Below are 14,052 nucleotides of genomic sequence, written 5' to 3'. Positions count from 1 at the left end.
GGGCGGGGGGGGCAGGAGAGTGAGGTTGCAGAGTAGAGCACGTCAGCTGTCATTGTTACTTAATCTTCACAGCGAGCCTTGCAGAGAGAGGTCAGAAGCCCCATTTGACAGATGAGAAAATGGAGGCTCCGAAAGGAGAAAAATCTTGCCTGAGGTCACAGAGCTGGTACCTGGCACAGCCAGAATTTCAGCCCTTAGCTACCTTATAACCCAGCCCAAGTTTGTTCCAGCACGTTCTTTGTGCTTTGGGGGGGAGGGGGAAGGCGGGAGGGGAGTGTTTCGCTGTTAGAGAAAGACCACCCTCCCCCCAGGCCCCAGGGCTTGGGAGGGGCCTCAGGAGCCTAAGAAGGTGCCTGTCAACTGGGCTGCCTTCCCGCTTTAGAATGAGGAAGCCAGAGCCTCTGGGCCCAGCGGCCACCCACACAGGACTATTTTTACCCTCCACCTCAGTGACAAGCCTGCATCTCCCAGCTCTGGAAAGGCCATCTGGGCAGTCCGGCTGCCCCAGGAAGAACCTCCACCCAGAGGCCACCGTTGTCCCCGCAGCTGTTTCTAGGTGAACCTCTAGCTGTCCACCATGCCTTGGCCATCCAGGGTTGGTAAGACGATTCCACCCCTAGATTCAGAGACTAATAAAACATCCCCAATTAGTATCAGTTGCCGGATGGACCTATCTGAACCGAAATGTTTACATCTGAAGGTATTTTAAATTGTTCACATTTCTAAAATGTTAACAAAGTGTTCCGTGCATGAGCCATTTTAATCAAGAGGTAAGAATGATTTTACTTTTGCATATTCAACTGCACACACACACACACACACACACAAAATGTCAATAGATGACCATTGTACAACAGTGCACTTCAGGGAAGCCCAAAAGCCCTTGAAAGGAATTCATTTTCTGAAGTGGTTTCAAACAGCTGCCCTGAGCCTCCCGTTTATGCCCTTAGTTTGTTTGGCAAATTCTTCCTGGAGCAGGCAAAGGTTGCCTTCGGCCCAGGTCCTATCCAAATGATCTCACGTTTTACATTGGCAGAGGGGAAGTTAATGATTTCCTGCATCTGGTACAGAATTTAAATAAACACAGATTGACCTGTTTAGCTTTTGCCCCTCCTCGAGAGACTTCGAGGTTGGCCCCTGCTCTGTTCACCCATCCAAGGTGGAGAGCAGAGGAGCACCACTCTTCACACCAGGGTGGCTTTGCCCAAAGCATCAGGAGAAATGCCTCAGGGGTGTCTGTGCCATAGCAGAAAGGGGGCAGTTCCTGTGTAAGTACTGTGCAGTGGAGAACTTGTGAGCAGGTATCACAGGTATCAGGAACGTCACACGCCACCTCCTACCACCTGTCTGATTTGTGTTTCAGAGAATACCTGGATTTTGGAGATCTAGAATCTATTTCTGCCTCTGCCCCTAATTGTGCTATGTGCCCTTTGACAAGTCACCCATCCTCTCTGGGCCTTGATTGGCTCATCCATAAATCAAGGGAGCTGAAACAGATCATCTTCAATAAAACTTTATTTATAAAAACAGGGAGTGGGCCATTTGGATCATGGTTTGCCTTCCTCCACCCTCTGTTTCCTGGAAGGTGGGGGAGGGGATGTGCAGAGAGCATTGGGCCCAAGATCTGTGCCTGGTCTGCACCTAAACCACTACTTGGGCCTCCCTTACCCCATATATAAGATGAGAAGCATGGTTAATATCTTCATTCCCCAAACTGTGCTTTCTGGATCAGCAGTTCCGTGAGGTCTGTACAGAAGTGGCACTGACCTTAACAGATTTCTTTACTACAGGACTTCTCAGGGCCTTTAGTATGTTGATGTGCCTTGTGAATTTCCCAGGGGGGCGGGGTTGCAGGATGCGGTGTGTAACAATGGGATTCTTTTTCCCTACCCACCTACTAATATTTTTTGCCACTGTGCACCACTCAGCACCGTTAGGGAAATGCCCTGTAACCTCCCCAAAGCCTCTGTTTCCTTCCCTGCAGAACAGGGGTGATAAATGGTTTCTGCCTCCTAGAATTGTTGGGAAGGGTAAATGAGGTAATGCCTGGAAGCGGGCCTGGCACAGGGCCTGGCACAGAGTAAGTGTTCAATAAATGCTGGTGGTGATTATTTATAATGAGGTTCTTCCCTTCCAGCTCTGACATGCGCTTCCAACGGCAGCATGTAATTAGACCCCAAAGCATCTGGCTCCTGGAGCCGAAAGAACAAGGCTGGAGGAAGGAAAAAGGAAGAGAAATATCCTTCTGGGTTGCCCATTTGGCACCAGCCTCACTGCCAGTCGTCACAACAGGGGAATGTAGCAAAATGCCAAGCCCTGATGACTAGGCTCAGGGGAGCTGGTGGTTCCCTGTTTAGCTCAGACGCTGTGGGGAATATCGGAAACTGTGGAGAGGAGAGGGCTGGGACCAGCGCTGCTTTGGGGTCAAGCAGAAGAACCCCACAGCATCCCAAGTGGGTCAGCCTCCCTTTCTCACTGTCCGGGCACAGTGATCTTGGCCATTTACAGGTCTGTGTGATGTGCTGGGGGAACAGTGACAGGAGTGCTGAGTCAGAAAAGGTAAACAGGAAAATGCAGACCAGGGCAGGAAGAGCAATCCGCAGAGGAAGCATCTGCTGTGGCTCTGAAGCCTGGGGAAGCATAGGGCTGTAGTCACAGGGACCCAGGGGTGGGGCGGCAGTGCGGAGGAGTGACAAAAGAGAAGGCTACAGGGTGGGCGGGGAAGTCAGCGGGGAAGCGTTTACATTCCCCTGGATTAAAAAAGAAAACAAACTCTCCTCTGTGTTTTTTAAAAATTTGACAATGAACGTGTATAGCTCTTATAAGAAGAGAAATAATGTTTCTGAGAAAGGAAAATGATCACCCTTGCAACCATGTAGAGATCACTCTGGATGCTACTGCAATTGACCAGACAAAAGGTAATGACGAGCAATTCCACTCGCAGGTGTACATTCCCAAAGAGTTGGAAATGTACAAATACACATTCATGCGTGTTCACAGCAGCACTATGCATAGTAGCTGAAAGGTGGAAACGGCCAAATATCCATCCACAGATGGGTGGACAAACAAAACGTGGTCTAGCCATTCAAATGGGATATTATTCATAAAAAGGAACGAAGGACTGCTACACGCTGCAACGTGGATGAACCTCAAAAACTTCAGGCTAAGTACAAGCAGCTGGACACAAAAGGTCACATACTGTATGATTTCATTTATGTGAAATATCCAGAGTCGGTAAATCCATAGAAACAAAAATGCAGATTAGTGGTTGCCAGGAGCTGGGGGAGAAGGAATGAGGAGCAACAGCTTAAAGGGTGTGAGAGAAAGTCCCAGCATTCAGAACACTGAAATCTCCCATAGTTTGGTCATAAGCCCTCTCTATAGCTTAAGCTACCTCGAGCTGACTTTCACTTATACAAAAGAGTCGTATCTAATTCACCTGATACCATTCCATAAGACTCTTTGCCAAAGTTCTTAAATCAAGAATAAAGTCACCAGGGACTTCCCTGGTGGTCCAGTGGCTAAGACTCCGTGCTACCAACGCAGGGGGCCCGGGTTCCATCCCTGATCAGGGAACTAGATCCACACGCTGGCAACTAAGAGTTTGCATGCCGCAATAAAGATCCCATACGTGGCAATGAAGATGCTGCGTGCTGCAACTAAGACCCGGCGCAGCCAAATAAATAAATAAATAAATAAATAAATATATATATATATGAGAAAAGAATAAAACCACCTACGGGTGGGGGGAGAGGGAATTGGATGAAGGTGGTGAAAAGGTGCAAACTTCCAGTTACGAGATAAAAAAGTACTAAGGATGTAATGTACAACATGATAAATATAATTAACACTGCTGTATGTTATACGTGAAAGTTGTTTAGAGGGTAGAGTCCAAGAGTTCTCATCACAGGGAAAAATATTTTTTTTCTTTTATTTTGTATCTATATGAGATAATGGATGTTCACTAAACTTATTGTGGTAATCATTTCATGATGTATGTAAGTCAAATCTTTATGCTGTACACCTTAAACTTATGCAGTGCTGTATGTCAATTATATCTCAGGAAGGCTGGAAGGAAAAAAAAGAAGAAAATGATCATACTATCAATGTTTCTGAAAGCCATGATGAACATGCGCAATGGGAGGAACTTGAAGAACCTTCTACAAGGTTTATAATGATGAAAAAATGGAACCAAATGTCCAAGAAAAGGAGGTTGATCGGGCTTTCCTGGTGGCGCAGTGGTTGAGAGTCCGCCTGCCGATGCAGGGGACGCGGGTTCGTGCCCCGGTCCGGGAGGATCCCACGTGCGGCGGAGCGGCTGGGCCCGTGAGCCATGGCCGCTGAGCCTGCGCGTCCGGAGCCTGTGCTCCGCAACGGGAGAGGCCCGCGTACCGGGAAAAAAAAAAAAGGGGGGGGGGGTTGGTCAAATTACAGTGCATCCCTTCAGCAAAAAGAATACAAGGCCACCATGGGAAAATGATTCTGTGGCACAGGGGCCCTCCAGCTTGGCCACACATTGGAACCACCTGGGGAGTCTTAAAAGTCCCATAGACCAACCCCATCCCAGGCCCATTATATCGGCCTGGGGGTGGAACCCAGACGTGAATATTTGTTAAGCTTTCCTGGGGGGTTCTAATGAGAGCCACTGTTGGAGAACACAGAAATATGGCCACTATATGCAGTCATTCCTTGATATCCAAAGGGAATTGGTTCCAGGACCTGCCTTGGATACCGAAATCCGCAGATGCTAAAGTCCCAGAGTTGGTCCTCCATATCTGCGAATATAGAACCTGCCTTGTATTGAAAAAAGTCTGCTATAAGGGAACCCACGCAGTTGAAACCTGTGTGGTTCAAGGTCAACTTTATTGTTAAGTGAAGAGAAGCTAATAATCTAACAGAGTATACCCTATGACTCCTTTCTGGTAAATTTCTACCTGTGTGTGCACACACACATGCACACACACATAAACACAGACTCACATAGATGAACAATAGGTGTGAAACATTGATGTGCTCATCTCTGTAGGATGGGGCTATGAGAGACTTTGATATTTTTCTTTTGATTATCTGTATTTCCTCTATGTTCTAAAGTAAACATTATGTCTTGTAATAAGTACAAAAAAAGATAAAGTCATCATCTTAAAAAGTCATATACTTTTCATTTCAGGAAAAAGACAGAAATGAGCATCTAATCAAACAAGGTGTATGCAGGTCATTTGCAAACACAGAACATCCTTAGGGGTGCTGCCACTGCAGCCCAACCGAGAGGCAGGTCCCAGCCTCCTGGTGACACCTGGGTTCTGTGAGTTAGGCAGGTGCTCCTGCCTGTAAGCCTCAGGCTCCTCCAGGGTTAAATGGGATGGGTTTGCCCACCTCACAAGATTAAAGGCATGAATGTGCAGCATCTGGCACAAAGTAGGTGCTGGATGCAGGTTGCTTCTTTCTCCATCGGTAAATCTCAGAGTCAGAGCCTGCAGCCAGTCAGCTCCTTGCTTGTCTTGCTGAAGGAGAAGGATTGGTTTTGCCCAAGTTCATCCACAGCTGCTGGTCCCCAGTGCTGTTGCAGCTGTGCCAGCCAGTGGCCACCTCTCATTGGCTTTGGCTGGGTATCTCTGCTGCCCGTGGAATTTTCCTGGGCTCCCTAGAAAGACCCCAGCTTCTCATCAGCACAACCTGTTGACCCTCTTATCAACATAGTCTGTATCCATCATCCCCAGATTGGGTCCCATCTGCATAAAGAAAGAAGGGCTTTCAGTCTTCCTGGGGTTGCTCACCTTTAATAAAAATGACAATTGTAGCTGCCATATATGGACCCTACGTGTGCCTGGGCTTAACACCCTCTATCTCTCAGCCTTGACTCTGCCGGGCATGGGATGATACTATTCCCTTTTCACAGGTGAGGCTCAGAGAGGTGAAGGGACTCAGTCATGGTCACACAGCTGATAACTGGCAGGCCTGTCTGGCCCCCAGGTTTCTCTACTGTACCACACTGCCTTCTAGCTGTCTCTGTTCCCTTTTCTATCCCAGTGGATTCTCATGTGCGGCCAAGTTAGATAACTGTTTTTACAAAAGCAGTGATTCTCAACATTGACTATGGAATTGCCTAGAAAGATTTTAAAATGCTGGTGGTAGGGTGGGCATTGGAGGGTGTGGGGTGGGAAGGGTGGAGGTGGGAGGAGGGCGAGTGGGTGGGTAGCCACCAGAAGGGGACACTCAGGGCCTTCTGCGGTTGTGGTAATGTTCTACTTCTTGATCTGGGTGCTGGGTACTGGGGTTGTTCATTTATTTGTGAAAGTCATTGAGCTGTACACTTATGATTTGTGTACTTTTCTACATACATGTTATTCTATGGTAAAATTGTTTTAATTATTTTTTTAAGTAAAGAACAAAAGGCAGTTGTCCTCAGCCACGTCACTGCCTCCTGGGAAAAGGCAGTCTGTGGCCCCGGATTCATCATCTTAAGGATGCTTTTCACGGTATCAGGCAGTTGTTGGCCTTTGAGTCTGTGCCTGTCCTTGACAGTGAGCAGACACTTCTTCCAGGGCTCATGCTATGCTTAGCTGTAAAAGGCCCACTGCTGCTGCTCTGGTACTCAGGGACCGTCAGGCCCTGTGGCTGGGCTCAACACCCCCTCCCTCCCCACAGCTGCACTCATATGACCTCACTCTGCCCAAGCCCTGGGACCTAGGGCAGCAGGGATGGAAACAGCTACAGCCCAGCACCTGGGCCTAAGCTGTGAGTCCCCTGCTGACTTCTGCCTTGTATCATAATTTGAGTCACTGGATACGTGTTCCCTGACCTTCACTTACTGACTGTCTGATTTTTAGCTGGGCCCATGAATGTGTGAAATGAAGACGGTATTTCCCATTGTCATTTGTGGCTAGGTCTAGTTATGTGACTCAGTTTTGGCCAATAGAATCTAAGTGAAGTAGTCTGCACAATTCTAGGAAATGCCCTAGAAAAGGAGACTGCTCTTCTCCTTCCCCTACTCTTTCTTGATACCTGGAATATGGCAAGGAAAGGCTGAGTCCCAGCAGCCTTTTTGGTCCAAGGAGCAAAGTTATGATTGAAGATAGGAGAGCAAGACAGGGGAGCCTGGGTCCTCTCTCTCTTTCATCTCCTTTGTACCATGGAGCACCCTGTTGGTGGTAGACTGACTCCCTTGGGGTGTCTTAACGTGAGAAGAAAATGAGCTTCTACCCTGTTTGAGCCAGTGATAGTTGGGGTTCTCCATTCCTCTCCACTCAGCTTAATCCTAACTAATCATCATGGCTTCTGATTTGATCCTTGGCTTGAGTTCCTGCCTTGGTCACCTGCCCAGTATGAGGCTGAGGGCCCTGCCTTGCCCCTCCTGTGCACTGGAGTTCTGTCCCCGCCCCATCTCAGTGCCACCTACTGGTGCCCCCCATCCATGGTCTCTGCAGGATTGTGTGTTGCTGCATTTGCCTCTTGCCAGGGTGGAGTATAGTCTGCTGCTCCAGTTGCTTTCTTAGGGTGAACCCTGCTGCTTCCCGCTTCTCTCTCATCCTCTTACCGTGGCTCCTGCCCTGTGCCTGACAGGCTGGCAGCTCTCTGGACATCTACAGCAGGACCGATGCCTGCAGGACCTTCCCCAGTGGGCAGGTCCACGAGCAGCCAGTTCTGGAGAGGTAAAAACAATGGAACCTTCATTCATGTATTCATTCAACTACTTATCAAGTGTCGATCTTGGGCACTGGGGACACAACAGTAGGACCAGGTCGAGAGATGGTGCACTGGGTACAAGCACAGGCTGTGGAGCAGGAACGGCAGACACAGGCATCAAAGACCCTGGAACTGATCACAGGAATTTTTAGGGGTTTCCTTTAAGGTTATGCCCAGGACCTTGGTTACGTGTGCAAGTCTGCATAAGTCACTACACCTCTCCAGCCTTCAGCCTCCTCACCTTCCCCATCTGAACATGACAAGGCTGAACTGGATGATGTTTAAGATTCTGTGCAGATCTGTCCTCCTATGAAGGGAGAAAAAGGCCTAGGAGTCCTTAAGCCCAGGTTTGCCACCCATGGGCTGCTGCCTGATTTAGGGCCTTAAGACAACTCCTATTTAATTATTTATTATAATTCTGTGGGTTGATGGGGGCTCAGCTGGACAGTTCTTCTGGTAACAGTTCCCTTTACCCCTCTGACCTCTGTGCTCATATAGAAATGGGGTACACTTGTACCGACCCAGAATTCTCACAGAATTCATGAGATAATAGCCCGGGTAACCGATAGTAGAGGAGGGGAAGTTTCTCTTTATTGAAATAAACCAGTTACTAAATGAAGAAGGAATTATAGAATTAGAATGTCACCACGTTTAACTCCCAGAGAATTAATGGGTCCAGGCATTGGGCATAAACAGCTGCTAATGTCACAAAAAGGAAGCCAACTAGACATTATGTCCCTTTGATGGAAGAACACAACACCTGCTTTGATCTTAATCTGATCAAACCTTTAGACTCAACTGTCAATTTACAGGAATTATAGAAGACAGAGCAATATGTTAAACTACATCATGGGCTTGTAATCATCAAAACACAGACTGTGGACAATCTACAAGGTATATGCTCTGCCTTCTTCAATAATAAATTACAAAGAAAAAGCGAAAGAGGGGAGAGAAACCTATGGATTAAAAGAGATTTAGGAGACATCAACCAATCACAACTGAGTGCATCTTATTTGGATCTTGATTTAATCCAATTGTTAAAAAAAATGCTTTTTGGCATAGAACAATTAGAAATTTGAACACTGACTGAATATGTAATGATATTAAAGAATTATTGTTTTCAGAAAGACACAAGATAATGAGTAAATAGTAATAGACAAAGTACAAAGAAGTGTCCAGAAGCAAGGACCTATCATTAACTAAGTCTGGGGCATGTGGGAGAAAGAGACTGTGCTGGGAGTTCTACCCCCAACTTGGCCATTAGCTCACCCTGCGTGTAGCCTTGGTCGAGTCTTTTCCCCTCCCCAGTCCTCAGTTTTCCCATCTATGAAATGAAGCAAGTGGATCCAATGGGTCTGTGAGGACTTGTTTATCTCTGGCCTCCTTTTGCTTTGTCCTCACCTGTGCAGCCCTGGAGCCTTTACTTGGTGCCTGTATCACCCCTACCATGTGTCCATAAGAGCATAAAAGCAGCAGGATGGGCAGAAGCCCATAGCTGATGGGCCCTGCAGAACAGAAGAGGCCACCTCCCTGAGGCACCTTGCCTGGAGGACCAAGCTGCATGATCCCAGGCAGACCGGTCCAAGCCCAAGGGGAAGGATGTCCAGGAAAGAAACCTCTGGAGAGGGACTTCACTGGTTGTGCAGTGGTTAAGAATCCGCCTGCCAATGCAGGGGACACGGGTTCGATCCCTGGTCCGGAAAGATCTCACATTCCATGGAGCATCTAAGCCTGTGCGCCACAACTACTGAGCCTGTGTTCTAGAGCCCGTAAGCCACAACAAGAGAGGCCACCGCAATAAGAAGCCCACGCACTGCAACAAAGAGTAGCCCCCGCTCGCCACAACTAGAGAAAGCTTGCACACAGCAACAAAGACCCAACGCAGACAAAAATAAAAATAAAAATAAATTACAAAAGAAACCGCTGGAATACTTCATCACCCACAAACCACACACATGAGTTATCTGCTCACTGGGATGGTTTGGCTTTTCCTGACGACTGGGGCCTTTTGGTGAACTCCCTGGACCTACATCCTGGTCTAGTCACCTGCTCGGGACTCCAGCTGAGGTGGGGCCCCGCTGCCTTTGACACACATCTGTGGGCAGAAATGAACAATGTCACTGGGTCATTACATATCACCTGCCCCTCGATTCCTTGTTGCTGGTCTCTGCCCACCTGCCCTTCCAATAGCATCACTAAGAAAGTATCAACCTTAGCACAGAACCTCACACATTGAAAATGTTCAATAAATAGAGAGGACTTCCCTCCTGGACCATCACAGGGGATTAAAATTCTCTTGAATCATCAGGAGCTTTATCTCCAGAAGTTTGAAATAAAATACCCACCACCTGCTACCAACACCAACCAATTTAACACAGGAACTAAATAATACCCCAGACCCAAAGAGTAAGAAAGACAATTCCATGAAAGTGAGCAGTACAGAGTAGCAGCTAAACCCACCATGTTGGTGTCAAACCTGAATTCAAATCCTTGCTCTACCTCCTGCAAGCTCTGTGATTATGGGTGAATTACTTAACTTCTCTGCATCTAATTTCACAAGAGTGCTGTGAAGATGAAATGATTCACTGCATACACTGCTTCGTGCCTCACACACTGGGAGGGCTCAATATGTATTAACAATAGTTTTTATTGGGGGGCCTCCATTGTAGCATCCCATGGATGCTCCACCATCACCTCCCCACCCCCAATTAAACCTTGTCTCCTTTCCCTGTCCCTTATAAAAAATGACCTTTCCACCAGTGCTTCATTCTTCAGCCTGGTTAGCTAAGCCTGTGATGTTGCACTGTCTGCTAATGGAACGCTGACTTTTCTTTTTTTTTTTTTTTTTTTGGCTGCATTGGGTCTTCGTCGCTGCGCGCAAGCTTCCTCTAGTTGCGGCGAGCGGGGCTACTCTTCGTTGCGGTGCGCGGGCTTCTCATTGCAGTGGCTTCTCTTGTTGCGGAGCACGGGCTCTAGGCGCGCGGGCTGCAGTAGTTGCGGCATGCGGACTCAGTAGTTGTGGCTGGCAGGCTCTAGAGCGCAGGCTCAGTAGTTGTGGTGCACGGGCTTAGTTGCTCCGCGGCATGTGGGATCTTCCCGGACCAGGGCTCGAACCCGTGTCCCCTGCATTAGCAGGCGGATTCTTAACTACTGCGCCACCAGGGAAGTCCGCTTTGTTTCATAATAGGAGGGTTTCAGGCAAGGTGGAAGGCCAATACAGAGGCTACCTTGAGCCTGAGCGGCCTTCTAAAGGCACCTTGAGAATCACAACTCTTTGATGCCACTTCCCACTACTCCATGTCACTTCTGTGGATGACAGACCTGGAGCTCTGGCTGCTGCCCCACCGGAGATAGGACATATGGTAACACAGGGAGGGCTCTTGATGTTGAGGGACAAACAAAGTGGAATCAGGAGCCAGAGAGACCACAACCCAAATCCCGGCTCTACCACTGCATAAATCGGGGATATTAATGCCCAGCTCCCAGGCTGGTGAGCATAGAGGAGGGAATACTTTTACGTGTTGGTGTCCCCGCAGCCCCTGCCTTCCTGTACCTGGACCTCTGCTGGCCTCTAGTGGCCACTTGGATAAATTGCACAGAGAGTTGTCCTGAAAACCGGCATGTGGGAGAAACTTTGCCCCAACTTCTGAATTTTCCTAATACTGGGATTCTCAGCCATGACAGACCCATAACTCCCTTTCCACAAAATATATTTTGTGGGTAGTGTCGTTGTTGCTTCCGAGGCTTCAGCATTCATGATGAACTTACTTCAGATTGTGTGTGACCACTGGGTACATATACTTGTCCCTGTGGGATTTGTCCTTGGATGTTATCTAGACAGAAAGAATGATGAAAAGCTAATTGCCTTCCGGAACAAGAGTCTGTTACATAAAAGGGAATTAAGACCCAGTGAAGAAGTCACCAGGAAGTAAAAGTTTCTGCTGAATTACAGAATGTTCACATTTTTTAAATTATAAGAGAAATAAAAACACATTCATTACTTATATATATAGTGTAATGATAGTAATTTTTAAAGATTTTAAGCACTTTATTGACATATAATAAATGACATATTTATAGTGTACAATTTGCTAATTTTTGATTTATGTAAATTCTCATGAAGCCATCATCACATCAAGGTAGTGAACATCTCAATCACCCCCCAAAATTTCCTTGTGCCCATTTCTACTCCCTAATCCCCCAAAAAACTACTGATCTGTTTTGTCATTATAGATTAGTTTACACTTTCTAGAGTTTTCTATAAATGGACTCATACAGTATATACTCTTTTTTTGGTCTGGCTTCTTTCACTCAGCATAATTATTTTGAAATTTATCTACGTCGTTGTGTGTACCAGTCATTCATTCCTTTTTTTTTTTTTTTTTTCTTTGCGGTACGCGGGCCTCTTACTGTTGTGGCCTCTCCCGTCGCGGAGCATAGGCTCCGGACGCGCAGGCTCAGCGGCCATGGCTCACGGGCCCAGCCGCTCTGCGGCATGTGGGATCTTCCCGGACAGGGGCACGAACCCATGCCCCCTGCATTGGCAGGCGGACTCTCAACCACTGCGCCACCAGGGAAGCCCCATTCATTCCTTTTTATTGATTTGTTTAATCCATTCATAATGACGGTAAATTTAAAAATCAGCATAATGCTTTAACTATAATATAAAAGAGAAACTGGGGGAAAGTAATAAAATAATAGGTAAGTTCTATGAAGATGCACAGGTATGATTACACTAAAACATATAATGATGTAGTCAAATGCTTTACCTATACATGCAGTTATATGAGCCCAGTTCTTTGCCAGGAATTTTGGTTTGACTCCAATTGCTGGCCACCTCATGCAAGAGGGTCCGAAGCTGGGTGGATGACGTGTGGGGACTGAGTTTAAGCAGAGAAAGTGGACACAGGCGAATTTTAGCTCAGTGGAAAGATTCATTTCTCGAAGGGCTGACCATCAGGGTGGCATGCTTCTTTTTGAACTATGTGAATGATGTGTCTGGACTGGACCACCACGGAATTTCTCCAGTCTATTAATTACTCAGACTTATGGACCTGCTAAGGTCCATATTTGATTTTTCAAAGGCAGGTGTGTATTTCACTCATCTTGCATTTCACAGCACAATCTAGGCGCTTCCATTGCACTTTCCTGAGCAGAGACGTAAGTCTCCCTCCTTGCCCCATGCTCCCAGGTCCAGCAGCAGGCAATGGTACTTCTCAGTCCTGCTAGGGGTCCCCCCTTGGGACAAAATATGATTTTATGGGAGAAAGTGTTTGGCAATGCTTTTGGGGTGTCAAGGCTTTAGAACCTTCAGTTATATTTACTTTCTTGGATAATCTACCCACTGTGTTTTTATTAAAGAAATCTGTTGCTTGCTGGTAACCCTTGGCTTCTGAGTGGCCAGTCCTTGCAAGGAATTCACTCCAGAAACTTTGAAATATTTAGTTTACACAACACTAATGCTACAGAGAAGGATCCAAAGTCCATAGTGGGACACGTAATATTCAGGTTCTCTAGTCTTTGCTTCTTAACTTCGTTTTTAGCTCGTCACCCAATATTTCCCCCTGAAGCCAATTAAATACGTTACACTTTCATTCTTATGTTTCGCTTCCTTCTGTTTTCCTTGGGAATGTTTTTCTTCTACATTTTCTAAGTTCTTCAGTTGAATGCTCAGTTTGCTTGTTTTATTTGAATGAAAGCAGTTAAGATTATGAATTTACTTCTAAATAAATTTCAGACACTTAATATATTAATGTCATTTTCATTGTTTTGCAAACCTGTTATTCCAGATTTTAATTTGCCTTTGACTCAATAATTATTCAGAGGGGAAAAAGTGTGTGTGTGTGTGAGTGTGTGTGTGTGTGTGTGTGTGTATGTATGTTTCTGTTAAAGTTATAAGAAACTGAGGTTTTTAAATTATAGCCAGAGTACAGAGCTTAGGTAATTCCTCCTTTGGGGACAAATTGTGGTATTATTTGTAGCCTAGTTTATAATCAATTTCGTCACTATTCCTGAAGTATTTGAGAAGGTATATGTTCTGTGGGGTAAAGTACAGGCCTAAAAGTAAAGTCAAAAATTCAGTCTTATGAATATATGGTTTGAATATGTCTCAGTAGTGACTGTCTTTTCATGTATTTTTCCTGAAACACAGGTTACCTGTCAGATCTGCAAACTCACCTTTTTCAGCTCTGGTGTCTTTGTCCCAGCTTAAGGCTCTAATCTTTATCATCCATATCCATCCTTTTTTTGTCCCATTGTTTTCCACACGTCTTTCTGCTCTGCATTTGAAGAACTTCCCAAGTGTGTGATTCCAGCCTTGATTGACTCTTCTGCCCTGTGGATTCTGCTCTTCCTGCCTTCAATACAGAT

At 46.4% G+C, this 14,052-nt stretch overlaps 1 pseudogene; it reads left to right on the top strand.

Moving 5' to 3' along the window:
* Window positions 1–11,426: 11,426 nt before the first annotated feature.
* On the top strand, window positions 11,427–11,615 carry LOC114888518 (annotated as a pseudogene).
* Window positions 11,616–14,052: the final 2,437 nt, after the last annotated feature.

Source organism: Monodon monoceros, unplaced genomic scaffold (genome assembly GCF_005190385.1).
Source record: "Monodon monoceros isolate NGI ecotype Baffin Bay Population unplaced genomic scaffold, NGI_Narwhal_1 Super_Scaffold_9, whole genome shotgun sequence".
Classification (NCBI taxonomy): domain Eukaryota; kingdom Metazoa; phylum Chordata; class Mammalia; order Artiodactyla; family Monodontidae; genus Monodon; species Monodon monoceros.
Note: the sequence above shows the minus strand (reverse complement) of the source record. Positions and strands in the feature narration are given on the sequence as shown.